Source organism: Polypterus senegalus, chromosome 10, assembly GCF_016835505.1.
Source record: "Polypterus senegalus isolate Bchr_013 chromosome 10, ASM1683550v1, whole genome shotgun sequence".
NCBI lineage: Eukaryota > Metazoa > Chordata > Cladistia > Polypteriformes > Polypteridae > Polypterus > Polypterus senegalus.
In genome coordinates this window covers 157,288,015-157,304,472 of record NC_053163.1, presented here as the reverse complement: position 1 = coordinate 157,304,472, position 16,458 = coordinate 157,288,015, and the positions used below count along the sequence as shown (strand labels likewise).

Genomic DNA, 16,458 nt, shown 5'->3' with positions numbered 1-16,458 from the left:
CTCTGTTAGACCACACGGAGGGCACGCATAACACGGGGGCACAGTTAACAAATTATACATCAGCAAGTCAAAAGACTGTGGCTTGGAAAGTCCAGGGACCTGAGCTCAGCTGTAGGGATCTTCAATGGGCGGAGATGGCACCTGGCAGGCAATGTCCTTCTGCACCTCAAGGACTTGCTGGGGAGGCTGACTGGGATTAACTGGGATAGGGAAAGCTAAAAAATATAATACAAAATAGAAAGGCAGCTAAGAAAGGCGCTATATAACAGATATAGATAGATGTGAAGGCACTATATAATAGATAGAGAGATAGATAGATAGAGAGATAGATAGATAGATAGATAGATAGAAGATGTGAAGGCACTATATGATAGATAGATGTGAAAGGAGCTATATCATAGATAGATAGATGTGAAAGGCACTATATAATAGATAGATAGATAGATAGATAGATAGATAGATAGATAGACAGATGTGAAGGCACTATATGATAGATAGATGTGAAAGGAGCTATATCATAGATAGATAGATGTGAAAGGCACTATATAATAGATAGATAGATAGATAGGTAGATAGAAAGAATGATGTGAAAGGCACTATATAATAGATAGATAGATGTGAAAGGAGCTATATAATAGATAGATTGATAGATAGATAGATAGATAGAGAGATAGATGTGAAAGGAGCTATATAATAGATAGATAGATAGATGTGAAAGGCACTATATGATAGATAGATAGACATGAAAGGCACTATATAATAGATAGATAGATAGATAGATAGATAGATGTGAAAGGCACTATATAATAGATAGATAGATAGATAGATTTATATTTCCCTTTGGGATTAATAACGTTTATATTAATTTAATATAATCTTGATATGGATGAGGCTTATGTTATAATAGATAGTGCTGGCAAAGATAGAGAAGGCATTGAAAACAGACAGATAGGTAAGGCACTATATACGACTAAGTGCTATACATTAGATTAGATCAACTTTATTGTCATTGTGCAGAGTATAACTAAAAATCGAATGGTATGCATTAAAGATAATTTATTAAACTACTTAATATCTTAATATGAAAAACTAACAAAAAAATAGATATATGTAAAACTGATATCGAGACAGACAGGTACAGATGGACAAACGGCAGTCACTTGTTTTGCTCTCTTTTTGTAAAATTCTCCATTACCAGGAGGTGGCGCCAGATGACCTCTGTTCATGTTTTTATTTTTTATTCCTTGTTTCCCGTTCCCTGCCAGTCCTGTACATTTATAATTTTTGTAAGTTGTGTAGACTGCTGAGCTCACACGCCTGTGTAGACATTTTGATTCACTGATTATTGAACTTGTGTATTTCTCCTTCTTTTCACTAAGTCCAGAACAGCAAGGTTCTTTATTTAACCCTGATAAGTTAGGACTTGGGGAGCATGTCTTTCTTTCTTTCTTTCTTTCTTTCTTTCTTTCTTTCTTTCTTTCTTTGTGGAGAGACTGACTTTGGATCACGTCGAGGGGTCTGACAGGAGTGCATCTATATCTCCTCACTGTGAGCCCAATGCAGTTCTTACCTTCACGTGCTAATCTGAGTTCAGCAGGTCGTTGATCTCCAGCACCAGGATTATTGAGTTGAACTACCAGACCCAAAGCTTCCCTTGTCCGTTTTTGAAATAACGTCCCTGCCTTGTCTCAGGAGGATACGCTGCTGTGTACAGGTGTCATTAGATACACGACTATACAGAAAACGTCTAACCAAATCAGGGTAGCAATGTGCATTAAATGAAAGACTGGAGGTGAAGTTAGGGTCCTGGGTGTAAATAAAGTTTAGGGTCAACATGGCCAGTAGTGGGAGTTTACTGTAAGGTGTCAGTGAGGCTCTGTCCCCCCGAGTATTGATTAAATGACATCTACCCACCCAACTGTCAGTCCCCCATCAATGTAGCTGCCCACTCACTTCCTTAAGTCCAGATCCGTGTAAATCTAAATCCGACATTCCAAAGCCTGATACTGGTGGTCCTGTGGAATGCTGATGTCAAGGCCCCGCACTCTGAAGTTTACAGTCCAGATTCTGGGAGCCTTTCCAGCTTCTCCCTGGTCTGGAGACTCAAACCAGAAGAACATCACTTTGCCCGTGACACCCCCTTTGATTAATTCTAAATCTTGAGGCCCTGCTGAGAGACACAATTTATCTTGTGACTGAGTGGTTAAGACATGCAACTCCGAGCCAAAAAGACATCAGAATCTCTGCGATCCTAAAGTTAATCACAGAAATATGCCTGGAAATCCATCCATTTTAAAAAATAGTTGGTTAAGGGGGGCCTGGACTCTGACTTGATGCTTTTAACTAGAATGATTCAATTAGGGGCACTTACTGAATGTTTTCAGTGGCAGTCGGGGTCGATCACAAGATAAACAAGTCTGAAAATATATTTTGTCACTTGGTGGCCCTTAATTTAATATCGGATTTCAGTAGGAAACCTGGAAACATTCACGGGCAAAAATTGTTGTGCATGTTGTGAATAACGTTTTGGGGTCCGATAAATAGCAACAACGCTAAAGTAAAAGTAATGGAAGCAAAAGAACTTCAGATCAGACAAGTTCCAGTTTATTGCTCCTCCAGTCTAACGTGCTAGCTACGTTCATTTATGTGATTGGGGACACCAGTGCAAACTGGAAGTGAAGTCACTGGTCTTCTGTGGGCTCCATCTCTATTCTGGGATCAGAGACAGAAGTCTGATTTATTTTTCGCACAGGATCTCCATATATGCATGCCAGCCAAGATATACAGTATATGGTGAAGAGATGAGCAATGCCAGAATAAAGGTTGGGGTGCCCACCGGGCAACCCTGTTCAACTGTAGAAAATAAAAGTCGAATGCCTTCAAGATGCAAGTTATTGGGGCCTTCAGTACCCAAAGGTACTGCATTAGATGGGAGCTCAGTCACCGTTGAGGTCCAAAATGAATGCCTTCCTTCCGGTGAACTCCTGTTTCCATGGCATCCTGGGTGGGAGGGGCAGAGCCTTTTCCAGGCACTGTGGGAGGGGCTAGATATGGTGGTTGGATGTCTACTCAGAATCGCGGTTCAGAGAGAAGAAATGGTTAGCGTGAGTGCCCTCTGTTGTTCCAGGGTAGGATTCCTTATTATCTCTGAGCCTGGAAGGCAACGGGTCCAAGTGGACTGGCACTGGAACTAATGGCAGAGTTGGCAAGGTTGTCAATCATCCAGTCTGCAGATGCAGGAAGAGAAGTGGCGTTAGAATACAGTGCCACTCTGTGGTTTGTTGAGGAATTACCACCACCAGAGCCTTTAAGTTATTATCAAGGCCCAAGACAATATACACTCACCTAAAGGATTATTAGGACCACCATACTAATCCGGTGTTTGACCCCCTTTCGCCTTCAGAACTGCCTTAATTCTACGTGGCATTGATTCAACAAGGTGCTGAAAGCATTCTTTAGAAATGTTGGCCCATATTGATAGGATAGCATCTTGCAGTTGATGGAGATTTGTGGGATGCACATCCAGGGCACGAAGCTCCCGTTCCACCACATCCCAAAGATGCTCTACTGGGTTGAGATCTGGTGACTGTGGGGGCCATTTTAGTACAGTGAACTCATTGTCATGTTCAAGAAACCAATTTGAAATGATTCGAGCTTTGTGACATGGTGCATTATCCTGCTGGAAGTAGCCATCAGAGGATGGGTATATGGTGGTCATGAAGGGATGGACATGGTCAGAAACAATGCTCAGGTAGCCCGTGGCATTTAAACGATGCCCAATTGGCACTAAGGGGCCTAAAGTGTGCCAAGAAAACATCCCCCACACCATTACACCACCACCAGCACCAGCCTGCACAGTGGTAACAAGGCATGATGGATCCATGTTCTCATTCTGTTTACGCCAAATTCTGACTCTACCATTTGAATGTCTCAACAGAAATCGAGACTCATCAGACCAGGGTGTTTTATGTAAAATTTTATTTATTATGAACATGTTCTTCTTAAGTTTGCATATGCTGAGTTTATGTCTAAATGTCTGTTAATGGTGTTTTCGTTTGATAGCCAAGATTCAGCCAGCTCTCTGGCACTTTTAGTACTGGCCTGAAATCTTACTTGTACATTGTCCCAGTTAAATGTATGTCTGGTTGATTTTGCATGCGTATAGATCAGTGATCATTGCAAAGTTCCTGTATACGTGTTGCGATTCTTTTTGATGTTTGTCTTATGTATACCACTGGGCAAGAACTGCATGGAATGCTATAAACGTTCTGCTGTTGATTTCTTGTGGACATACATTTAACTGGGGACAACGCGTGTGGCAGAGACGTGAAGTGGCTGGCACGTAGCTCAGGCTTCTTGCAGGTGGTGGGTTGGATGAATGAAGCAAGCAGGGGGCAAATCCCCCTAGTATATATATATATATACTCAGCAAAAAAAGACACGTCCTCTGACTTTCAACTGTTTTTACTTTCAGTAAACTTAATGTGTAAATATTTGTATGAACACTAAGAGAGTCAACACCATAAGACATAAACTAAAAATGTTTCACAATGTGTCCCTGAATGAAGGGAGGCTCAAAATCAAAAGTACCAGTCAGTATGTGGTGTGGCCACCAGCTGCTTGAAGTACTGCAGTGCATCTCCTCCTCATGGACTGGACCAGATTTGTCAGGTCTTGCTGTGAGATGTTACCCCACTCTTCCACCAAGGCACCTGCAAGTTCCTGGACATTTCTGGGGGGAATGGCCCTAGCCCTCACCCTGCGATCCAACAGGTCCCAGACGTGCTCAATTCCTTCGACGATAAACACGAATCCATCCATCACCCCTGGTGAGACAAAACCGTGACTCATCAGTGAAGAGCACTTTTTGCCACTCCTGTCTGGTCCAGCGAAGGTGGGTTTGTGCCCATAGGCGGCGTTGTTGCTGGTGATGTCTGGTAAGGACCTGCCTTACAACAGGCCTACAAGCCCTCAGTCCAGCCTCTCTCAGCCTATTGCGGACAGTCTGAGCCCCGATGGAGGGATTGTGTGTTCCTGGTGTGACTCGGGCAGTTGTTGTGGCCATCCTGTACCTGTCACGCAGGTGTGATATTCGGATGTACCGATCCTGTGCAGGTGTTGTTACACGTGGTCTTCCACTGCGAGGATGATCAGCTGTCCTTCCTGTCTCCCTGTAGCGCTGTCTTAGGCGTCTCACAGTGCGGACATGGCAATTTATTCAGCAGTCCTCATGCCTCCCTGCAGCAGGCCTAATGCACGTTCACGCAGATGAGCAGGGACCCTGGGCATCTTTCACAGTCGGTAGACAAGTCTCTTTAGTGTCCTGCGTTTTTACAACTGTGACCTTAAATGCCTACTTTCTGTAAGCTGTTAAGGTCTTAACGACCATTCCACAGGTGCATGTTAATTTATTGATTATGGTTAATTGAACATGCATGGAAAACATTGTTTAAACCCTTTACAATGAAGATCTGTAAAGTTATTTGGATTTTTAAAACATTATTGTTGAAATACACAGTCCTGGAAAAAGGGACGTTTCTTTTTTTGATGAGTATATATGTATATATATATAAATTTGTATATGCACATTTGTATATGCTTGTATATGTATGTGTATATACAGTAGATTCAGAAAATATATGCAGACCCCGTCACTTTTACTCTGTGGTCGTCTTGTGTCAAAACCATTTCAATTCATTTTGTTCCCTCATCAAGTAACACTCAATACTCCAGAATGACAAAGGAAAAGCAGGATTTTAGGGATTTTTTTCAAATGCATTTATTGCAATTCCAAAAGTAAATTGCCACATCTGTGGTGGGTTGGCGCCCTGCCCGGGGTTTGTTTCCTGCCTTGTGCCCTGTGCTGGCTGGGATTGGCTCCAGCAGACCCCCGTGACCCTGTAGTTAGGATATAGCAGGTTGGATAATAGATGGATGGATGGAAACTGTCACATGACACAAGCCTTCACGCCCTTTGCTGTGGCTCATTCTGCGGATCATCGTTCAGATGTTTCTGTACCCATTTTGGAGTCCACCTGTGGTCAATGCAGTTGATTGGACGTGGTTAGGAAAGGCACCCACCTGTCTTTAGAAGGTCCCACAGTTGACAAGAACCAAGCCATGAGGTCAAAGAAATGACATTCGTGAGCTCAAAGACAGGATGGTGCCAAGGTCAAGAAATGGGGAAGGCTACAAACAATATCTGCAGCATTGAAGGTTCCCAAAAACAACGTGGACTCCATGATTATCATTTTGGAACAATGACAACTCTTCCTAGGGCTGGCTGTCTGGTCAAGCTGAACAATCATGACAGAGAAGGACCTTGGTAAGAAAGGTGACCAAGAAGCTGATGGTTGCTGAGCTGTACCTCACAGAACTTGTATGGAGATGGAAGAAACTTCCACGTTAGGAAGTTTTTCCTTACACAAAGAATGGCAGACACATGGAATAAGCGACCAAGTAGTGTGGTAGACAGTAAGACTTTAGGGACTTTCAAAACTCGACTTGATGTTTTTTTTGGAAGAAATACAGTAAGTCAATAAGACTGGCGAGCTTTGCTGGGCTGAATGGCCTGTTCTCGTCTCGATTGTTCTACTGTCCCAAAGGCTCAAAAGCTCCAAAGCACTTTGCCCTCTTTGGGATACTGTCAAACCCTGACATGAAAGGGCCTACTTTACCAAAAGGCTTTGCAATGCATGTAACTCCAAAGAGTACCAAAGGAATTGCCTGAAAAGGCCAGGCAATCACAATAAACAAAGTCCCAATACAGAATCCAAAGGTGCCGTCGAGAAACAGAGCACAGGTTAGAAAATCCAGGGAAGGCAAAGGACAAAGACGAGAAACACTCCACTGCCTAGTGCGTTCAAATTGAACTGCCAGGAAGTACGGAAGGCCCTCCCATAAATAAGGGTGGGAGGGCTGTTCTTGGAGATGATTGGCAGATAGCCCCGCCCCTTGTGGAACCACCCACAGGACGCAAGGGACATAATACTATTTACAACTGAACACGAAGAAAAATGCACATAATAAAGAAACATCACCATATAAAATTAGACACAAGAGACGACTTTGAACCCCAGCAAGGGGGGGAAATGGTGGCTAAAACACGACGGCCCACAAGAGCCGTTCTCACCAGTCATCCTAGGATTATGGGTGAGCTGAAGCAGTCCTGTAATGGTCCAAAATTCCCCCTGAAGGTTGTGCAGGCCTGTGACAGTCCGGGTCAGCCCCACACTCTTGAACCCGAGCCATCGATAGTCGTAGACCGAGATCAGCCAGGCAGATGAGGACACACACTTACAGCAAGGGGTAGGGTAGCTAATCTTTTTCTCTCAGGCTCAGGCTCCCAGCAGGACGCTGTGCCGAGTCTCGCTCCCATCGCTCTTGCTGTCTTACTCGAGAGTGTGTGACGGGCCACTCCAGCTACCCTAATAAAAAAAAAACAAATGCTCAGCCAAATGGCCCTCTTCAGCTCTCCTCCGAGGGGCTCTCCTCTCGGCTGTCTGCCTCCATCTTCTCGTATGCTGGAGTCTCTCAAACCTGCCTTCGTTCTTCCATCTTTAACCTCCCTTCCTTTTTTCTTGTTCTCTTTCCTCCATTTTCTGTTCCCTTCCTTTCTTTCTCCCTCTTCCTTGCAGGCTCTTCTTATTTTGGATTAACTCTTTTAGGAGGCTTTTGTCAAAAGGAGGTGGTTGACGATGGTAATCAACTGTAAACGGTGACAAAATCCGCTGTTATGTTTCAGTTCGACTCTCTTTGCTAGAAAGAAAGTTAGCTTCATTTGTCTCACCAAGACCCCTGTGTTTGCATGAGTAGCGAGGAGCAAACGATGGCAAAAAACGCATCGACATCTGGCGAGAGATCGAAGCGAATGCGTAAAGCAAAATACCCCGTGGATGACATTTTACATATTATCGCTGAATCAGACCCTGATTTGTCCGGCTCCGATTTTGATATCAGTGATCGAAAATGCTGATCGGTCCCCAGTTAATGGTGGTGCTGCACAGGTTCGGGTAGGTGACGCACCAACGGCAACGTTCACCTGGGAGAACCTCCACTTACACGGTGTGAAGCCCAGGGCGCCCTAACCCGACACAGACAGGCAGCACACAAGTTTCACCTCACAAGTCAAGTTGGGGAGCAAGCACTGGTACAAAGCGTTGCTGCTCCCACCACACGATGAAACAACTCGGGATCCCGGTTGGCAACCCCCCTGCACAGACATGCCCAGTCCAGTCCAGTTCCCACCCTCTACCTGCCGCAGCCAGGTGTTACGTGGGCGACCCCTTGGCCTGGTCCAGCCACTCAGGTCCCCAACAATGAGGATCTTACGAGCCGGATCACCCTCGGGTAATGGTGCCAGATGGCCGTAGTGCCGTAACTGACGCTCCCTTACAATGCAGGTCATGTGCCTCATTCGGGACTCCGTGAGCAACACAAAGTCAAACCAGTGGGACCCAAGGATTTTCCAGAGAGACACACATGAAGGAGTCCACCAGTCTCAGTTTTAGGTCACTGGATAGCGTCCATGTCTTGCAAACAGGAAACACCAGGACTCTAAAGACTTGGACCTTCATCCTTTTACAGATATCGGGAGCACCACACACTCCTTTCCAGTGACCTCATGACCCCCCATGCTCTCCCAATGACCCCCCATGCTCTCCCAATCCATCCACTGACTTAAAATGAGTTCATCAAGAACACGGGGACACAGTTGGAAACTTGTTAAGGGTAAATTCCACACAAACATTAGGAAGTTTTTCTTTACACAAAGAACGATAGACACTTGGAATAAGCGACCAAGAAGTGTGGTGGACAGTAAGACGTTAGGGACTTTCAAAACTCAACTTGATGTTTTCTTGAAGGAAACAAGTGGATAGGACTGGCGAGTGTTGTTGGGCTGAATGGCCTGTTCTCGTCACGAGTGTTCTAATGTTCTACAACGGAAGAGTCACCAGAGTCACATGAATGTCACTGCCAAGGTAAGTAAACCTCACAGCACACATTTATTTGAAGCGGGGAAGTGCTCTCTTCTCAGTTCCCCACAGCACAGTCCCTTCACCTCCAGTCTTCCTTACAATCTTTGTCCTTCTTCCTACTGACCCTGGTCATTGAGTAGTGAGTGCTGCCCCCATTGATAGGGCACCTGGAAGGACTCCAGGTGTCCAGCGACCTTCTTCTGCCAGCACACCATGGTGTCGCTGAAGTGCTGCCAAACAGGGCCCAGTAAACGTCCAGGTGCCAGTGGCCATGGATCCCAGCAGGGTTACGCTTCCATACTCCGAACCCGTTTCTCCGCTGTAAGCCAAGGGGGCTTCCCTCTATTGGTCTGGGGGAGATAATGTCCTGAAAAAGCTCTCTCCTCCCCAAGTCCCTCCTTTGTCACTGCATCCCGGCCGGGGCCTGCCACAAATGACAAGTGGTACAGACCAGATGGTGATGCACTGCCGCCTCTGGCCACTTGAAAACAGCTTGGCAGCCAGCAAACTGGCGGTCACAGTACGGAGCAACAGCATCAACGTTTTTTTTTATCAATTTCTTCTTGAAACCATTGTTATCTGTGCCTTTCAGAAAACTGTGTTTTTTGGAAAAAAAATATTCAGCCTGGGCGGCATGGTGGCACGGTGGCACAGTGGTAGTGCCGGTTCGCTTCCCCGGTCCTCCCTGCATGTTCTCCCCGTGTCTCCCTGGGATTCCTCCCACAGTCCAAAGACCTACAGGTTAGATGCATTGGCGATCCTAAATTGTCCTTGGTGTGTGTGTGTGTGTGTGTGTGTGTGCGCCCTGCGGTGGGCTGGCGCCCTGCCTGGGGATTTGTTCCTGCCTTGCGCCCTATGCTGGCTGGTATTGGCTCCAGCAGACCCCCCCGTGACCCTGTATAGCGGGTTAGAAAATGACTTACTGACTGAATATTCAGCCCTCTACCCACTCTGAGGCGTGAATGAGGACCCTGATCGATCCGCTCAGTCAAGCACCTCCATCCACCCTGGAGTGGCACCGTCTTGCGCCCACCTGTGCCCATTTTGAGTCCGCACGCTCTCGAGAGTTGATTATTATTTATTTCAAATCTGCTCTGCGCCACAGACCACTTATCACAAGGTCTCATCCACTTGTTTGAGGTTCTTACTGCCAAGGGAGGTTTGACCAGACGGCCTCATTTCCTTTTTCCACAGCAGATTGTGAACATTTCATGGGTGTGATCAACAGAGACATGAAAGATTGGAACTATTTGTGTGTTACTTGAGTCAGCACATCGTGTTTGTCAATGCTTGGGTGAAGATGGGGTCATATTTTATGACCAATTAATTCAGAAAATCAGATCATTCCAAAGGGGTCACTGGCTCTGGAAAGGAGAAGACACTAACTCTGTAAGCCTTCATCAGCACTCCGTTACTTAGCAGTTTCCATTCCTGGAATGCACAAAGGTGTTGTCTGACTGGGACGTCCTGTTGAGAAGGCTGGGAGGAAACAAAAAGTTGACCTTCAGGCAAACGGGCCAAAACGGGAATGAAATCGTCTTATGTCATGTTAGTGGGAATTTCCAACAGCTGCCAAAATGGAATCCAATAGGATGCAGAGGAAGTAATAAGGAGTGCATCTTTGAAAGAAGTCCTGTGTTGAGGAGGGGACGACAGGCAGGATATTCCAAGGAAAAAATAACATAAAATCAAGAAAATTAAATAAAATATGAGCATCAGTGTGACTTAGTGACCAGAAAGTGGACGTCTGGCTCGCTGTATGTAACCTGAGTAATTAAAATAAGCACTGTAATATTCTGCTTAGTGTCCAAGGCACTATATTAAAATTATATGTGGGAGTGTGACCACTAGGTGTCACATCAAACGCTCATATTAACACCAAAAGATTTTGAAAACATAATAAGTAGCTTTGCTACCCAGTACGTAATCAACACAGACCTCAACATTAATGTTTGGAGTCCACAATCCATTGTGATGCATGTAGTAATAAAACGCATTGCATTTTTTTTCTAACAGATGGCGCATCACAAACATTAGCACTGCTTTGGCAAATCCCATACCAAATGGCATATAACAGAAACATATTCATTGCATTTTTCATAGAAGGTGGCTTCTATCCCTTTCGTGGGTTCCTAACCCCAGTCTTGTACCCCATTTCTATAACCACTGCCCCTTGTCATACCACACAAATACGCCATTTATTCTTACATAGCACAGATTCTAATGTTTTCGTGTCATCATTGCTTGGCAGAATCTTCTGTCCCCTAGTTGTGCCAGCCTGTCTCCTGTGGTACATGCAGCCGCAGTAATCACTATAACCACTGCCAAGGATTATATCTGTCCCTTAGGTGGTGCCTTTACCCCAGTCTGGTACCCCATTCCTATAACCACTGCCACTTGTCTCATCACACGCATGCACTTTTCATTCTGAAAGGACATCGATCCAAATGCTTCTATTTTGTTTAATCATTGCTTGGCCGAGTCTTCTGCCCCCTAGTGGTGCCAGCTCTTATGCACTGGTAAACAAAGCTGCTCTCCTCTACCAGTGTGATTCCATATGCCTTGCTCCAGCAAGAAACCCCTTTCCAACACGTCACATCACACACATACACTTTCCATTCGGATATCACACAGACCAGTTTTGTTTCATCACTGCTTGGCAGAGTCTACTGTTCTCTAGTGGTGCCAGCCTTTCTTCTTTGGTATAAATGCTGCTGCTCTCTCCTACCGCTGTGATTCTCTTTATCTCCACGGATGGTGCCCCTGCCCCAGTACAACATCTCCTTGGTTGCATTCAAATTCTGTCCAACTTCTCTGAAGGTTCTTCCTGCCAACCTTTTCCAAAGGATGCCCATTGTCAGAACAGATGTCTACAGGTAGTTTTTGACTTTAAGGCCACTTAGGCCTGTGTAGGTCATAAGCCTGCAACTTGTGTTTGGGGCTTGGCTGCCTCATGCTGGTGAAGCCAACATATTTTGCCCACTGTGAGAGTGCAGCACAGATTTTCATTTTTGAGGATTTTCACCTCAATTAAAGACAGACAGACATAACAGTTTTCCACGTACTGCTTATCAGGGGGCGGCACGGTGGCGCAGCGGTAGTGCTGCTGACTCACAGTAAGGAGACCTGGGTTCGCTTCCCTGTGTGGAGTTTCCATGTTCTCCCCGTGTGGGTTTCCTCTCACAGTCCAAAGACATGCAGGTTAGGTGCATTGGCGATCCGAAATTGACCCTAGTGTGTGCTTGGTGTGTGTGTGCATGTGCCCTGCCCGGGATTTGTTTCCTGCCTTGCACCCTGAGTTAGCTGGGATTGGCTCCGGCAGACCCCCGTGACCCTGTAGTTAGGATATAACGGGTTGGATAATGGATGGATGCTTATCAGGGTATACTGCTCCCTAGTGGCGCAAGCCTTTTTATCACTAACACTGCCGTTGCAATATTCTCTTGCCCTTACCCCATTTGGGCACCCCTTCCTGCAATCACACTTTTCCTTTCTGAAATGACACAGACCCTTATGCTTCCATTTTGTTTCAACAATGCTTGGCAGAGTACCTCGTGGTGCCAGCCCTTATGTACTGGTGAACATAGTTTCTCTCCACCATCAGTGTAATTACCTCTATCTCGTTTTGGGGTGCCCTTTGCCCAGCAGGACACCCCTTTCCAACATTCCTGCCTGCCTTTACACTTTCCATTCTTATATAACAGAGATCCATACATTTTACTTATTGTTTCATCATTGCCTGGCACAGTCTTCTGCCCCCTAGTTGTGCCAGCCTTTCTCCTGTGGTACATGCAGCTGCTGTAACCACTATAACCCCTGCCACTGATTATATCTACCCCTTAAGTGGTGACTTAACCCCAGCCCGGTACCCCATTCCTTTCTTGTCACATCACACATACACTTTTCATTCTGAGATGACACCGATCCAAATGCTTTTATTTTGTTTAATCATCGTTTGGCAGAGTCTTCTGCCCCTAGTGGTGCCAACTCTTATACACTGGTAAACATTGTGATTACCTCTCTGTCTCTTTGGCAGTGCCTTTGCTCCAGCAGGACACCCCTGGCCACCTTCACTTTTCATTCTGCTATCACACAGGCCCTTATGTTTCTGTTTTGTTTCATCACTGCTTGGCCGAGTCTTTTGCCCCCTAGTGTTGCCAACCTTTCTCTTCTGGTAAAAGTGGCTGCTCTCCCCTAGCATTTTTATTATCTCTATGCCTTTGGCGGTGTTCTTTTCTAAACTGTGTACCCCCTTTCTATAACCACTGCCTGACGCCCATTCTTGCCACCCCCCACACACATACACTTTTCATTATGATATAACACAGATCCATATGCTTCCATTTTTCTCATCATTGGTTGGCAGATACTTCTGCCCAGTGTTTCTTCTCTGGTACATGCAGCTGCTCTCCCCTAACATTTTGATGATCTCTACCTTTGCTGGTGCCCTTGTCCCAGTGGGACACCCGTTTCCAACACCCCCAAACCACACACACTTTTGTTTCATTATTAATTGGCAGAGTCTGCTGCCCCCCTACTGGTATAATCTTTTTTTTCCTTGTGATAAATGTGGGCTCCTCTCCCCTAACATTTTGATGATCCCTATCCCTTTGTTGGTGCCCTGGCTCCTGTAGGGCACCCCATTCCTATAACCACTGCCTGATGCCCATTCTTGTCACACCACACTTCATGCACTTTTCATTCTGATATAACACAGATCTATCTGCTTCCATTTTGTTTTCTTACTCCCTGGCAGAGTCTACTGTACCTCAGTGGTGCCAGCCTTTCTTCTCTGGTACATGCAGCTGCTCTCCCCTACCAGTGTAATTATCTCTATCCCTTTGGTGGTGCCCCAAGATCACACACATGGAAATGCACATACACACTCTTCTCCATTATGACATAACACATACCCTTATGTTTGTGTTTTGTTTCATTATTAATTGGCAGAGTCTGCTGCCCCCTACTGGCGCACGCTTTTCTCTTGTGATAAATGTGGTTCCTCTCCCCTAACATTTTGATGATCTCTATCCCTTTGTTGGTGCCCTGGTTCCAGTAGGGTACCCCCTTTCTATAAGCACTGCCTGATGCCTCTTGCCACCCCATACACATACACTTTTCATTTTGATATAACACAGATCCATATGCTTCCATTTTTCTCATCATTGCTTGGCAGATTATGCTGCCCAGTGTTTCTTCTCTGGTACATGCAGCTACTCTCCCCTAACATTTTGATGATCTATACCTTTACTGGTGCCCTTGTCCCAGTGGGACACCCATTTCCAACACCCCAAAACCACACACACACACACACACACAGTGATGTGTTTAGTTTCATTATTAATTGGCAGAGTCTGCTGCCCCCTACTGGCGGAGGCGTTTCTCTTGTGATAAATGTGACTCCTCTCCCCTAACATTCTGATGATCTCTATCCCTTTGTTGGTGCCCAATTCCTACAAACACTGCCCGATGGCCCCTGTCACACCACACACTTTTCATTCGGATTCCATTTTGTTTCCTTATTTCTTGGCAGAGGGGCAGCACGGTGGCGCAGTGGTAGCGCTGCTGCCTCGCAGTTAGGAGACCTGTGGGTTCGCTTCCGGGTCCTCCCTGCGTGGAGTTTGCATGTTCTCCCCGTGTCTGCGTGGGTTTCCTCCCACAGTCCAAAGACATGCAGGTTAGGTGGATTGGCGATTCTAAATTGGCCCTAATGTGTGCGTGGGTGTGTTTGTGTGTGTGTCCTGCGGTGGGTTGGCACCCTGCCCAGGATTGGTTCCTGCCTTGTGCCCTGTGTTAGCTGGGATTGGCTCCAGCAGACCCCCGTGACCCTGTGTTCGGATTCAGCGGGTTAGAAAATGGATGGATTTCTTGCCAGAGTCTACTGTACCCCCAGTGGTGCCAGTCTTTCTCCTTTGGTTAATGCAGCTGCTCTCTCGTAGAAGTCTGCCCTTGCCCCAGTTGGACAGTCCCCCACCACACACATGAACACGCACGCACTTTTCCATTCTGACACAACACAGACCCGTATGTTACCATTTTGTGTCAGCGAGCCAGAGCAAGAATTTATGTTGACTGTTTCCTGGATTAAAAGCCCCACTTCTTTACGGAGATGAAAGGCTGCAATTTACAGGAGTCTGGCATTGCCAAAAAAGCACAAAATGAGAAACAGAGTAAAAGAAGCCCATGAAGCAAGCAGATGTTCAGTAGCTGTGGACACGGCAGCCTGGCCATCTTGAAGTCATCAGCTCTGACAACTCCATTTAAAGCTCTTCACCTTCTCGCCGTCTTTTGCGTCGCTCCTTTCTGGACTTCTAATGGACGCGTTTCTGTCTCCTCTGCAAGTCTTTGGGATCGGCTCTTCCGGCGACCTTCTAATTTGCGGGAGGCCGAAGCTCAAGTTGGTCTGCTACTGGAAAGCGTCTCCTGCTTTCCACTCCACTGTTTCTCCCTTCGGCTCATTTTGTATTATCAATGGTTTCACAAAACACACGACATTTGGGTGGTTTTAAAACTGTGAAAGGCACTATATAAAATGTACGTACTTGTATCTCCTCTGTAATTGCTACATTACAGGCGTCCATCGCAGTCAAGAGTGATTTGTGACAGATGGGCATCAGCAAGTGTGAAAGGGAAGGTCTACAGGACGGGATGGAGACGGTGGCACAGGAGACAGAGCTGGAGGTGGCAGAGTTAAAGATGTTAAGATTGGCATTGGGTGTGACGAGGATGGACAGGATTAGAAACGAGGACATTAGAGGGTCAGCTCGGGTGGGACGGTTGGGAGACAAAGCCAGAGAGGAGAGATTGCGTTGTTTTGGACATGTGCAGAGGAGAGATAAGGAGTATATTGGGAGAAGGATACTAAGGATAGAGCTGTCAGGGAAGAGGAAAAGAAGAAGGACTAAGAGGAGGTTTATGGATATGGTGAGAGAGGACATGCAGGTGATGGGTGTGACAGAGCAAGATGACGAAGACAGGAAGATATGGACCAAGATGATCTGCTGTGGCAACCCCTAACGGGAGCAGCCGAAAAAAGAAGAAGTGATGACTCAAAGATGATACCAGTATGAATCTGACAACATTATGAATCATTGCTGCCAAAGGTCCTAACTGCATGCCGATTTCAACTGCAGATGTGGTAGGACCAAAAATAATGACTTCTGTTTTATTTTTGCTCAATTTCATGCCATCCCATATTTAATATCCTCAAAACAATTCAACAGCTTTTTTTACAGATGAAGTGATGTCATAACTAACGTTGAGGTACAGCTGCGTATCATCAGCACAACAATGATACTCGACATCATCTTTGTAAAAGATGGCCCCATAGGTGGAGCAGATAAAAGGGAAAAAAGAAGGGGAGCCAGGAAAGAACCTTGAGGGACGCCTTGTGTGAGTGGAGCGGGCTGAGAGAAATTCTCATCTATGTTACCAGACACAGTTCTGCCTTTCAGGTAGGAGACGAATAATTTCAATGCCT

The 16,458-nt window shown here is 45.8% G+C and overlaps 1 protein-coding gene across 2 annotated transcripts in view; it reads left to right on the top strand.

The window, feature by feature from the left end:
• Positions 1-16,458, top strand: part of gipc3 (GIPC PDZ domain containing family, member 3) — a 52,927-nt gene that overhangs the window by 13,406 nt on the left and 23,063 nt on the right. The window lies entirely within an intron of this gene.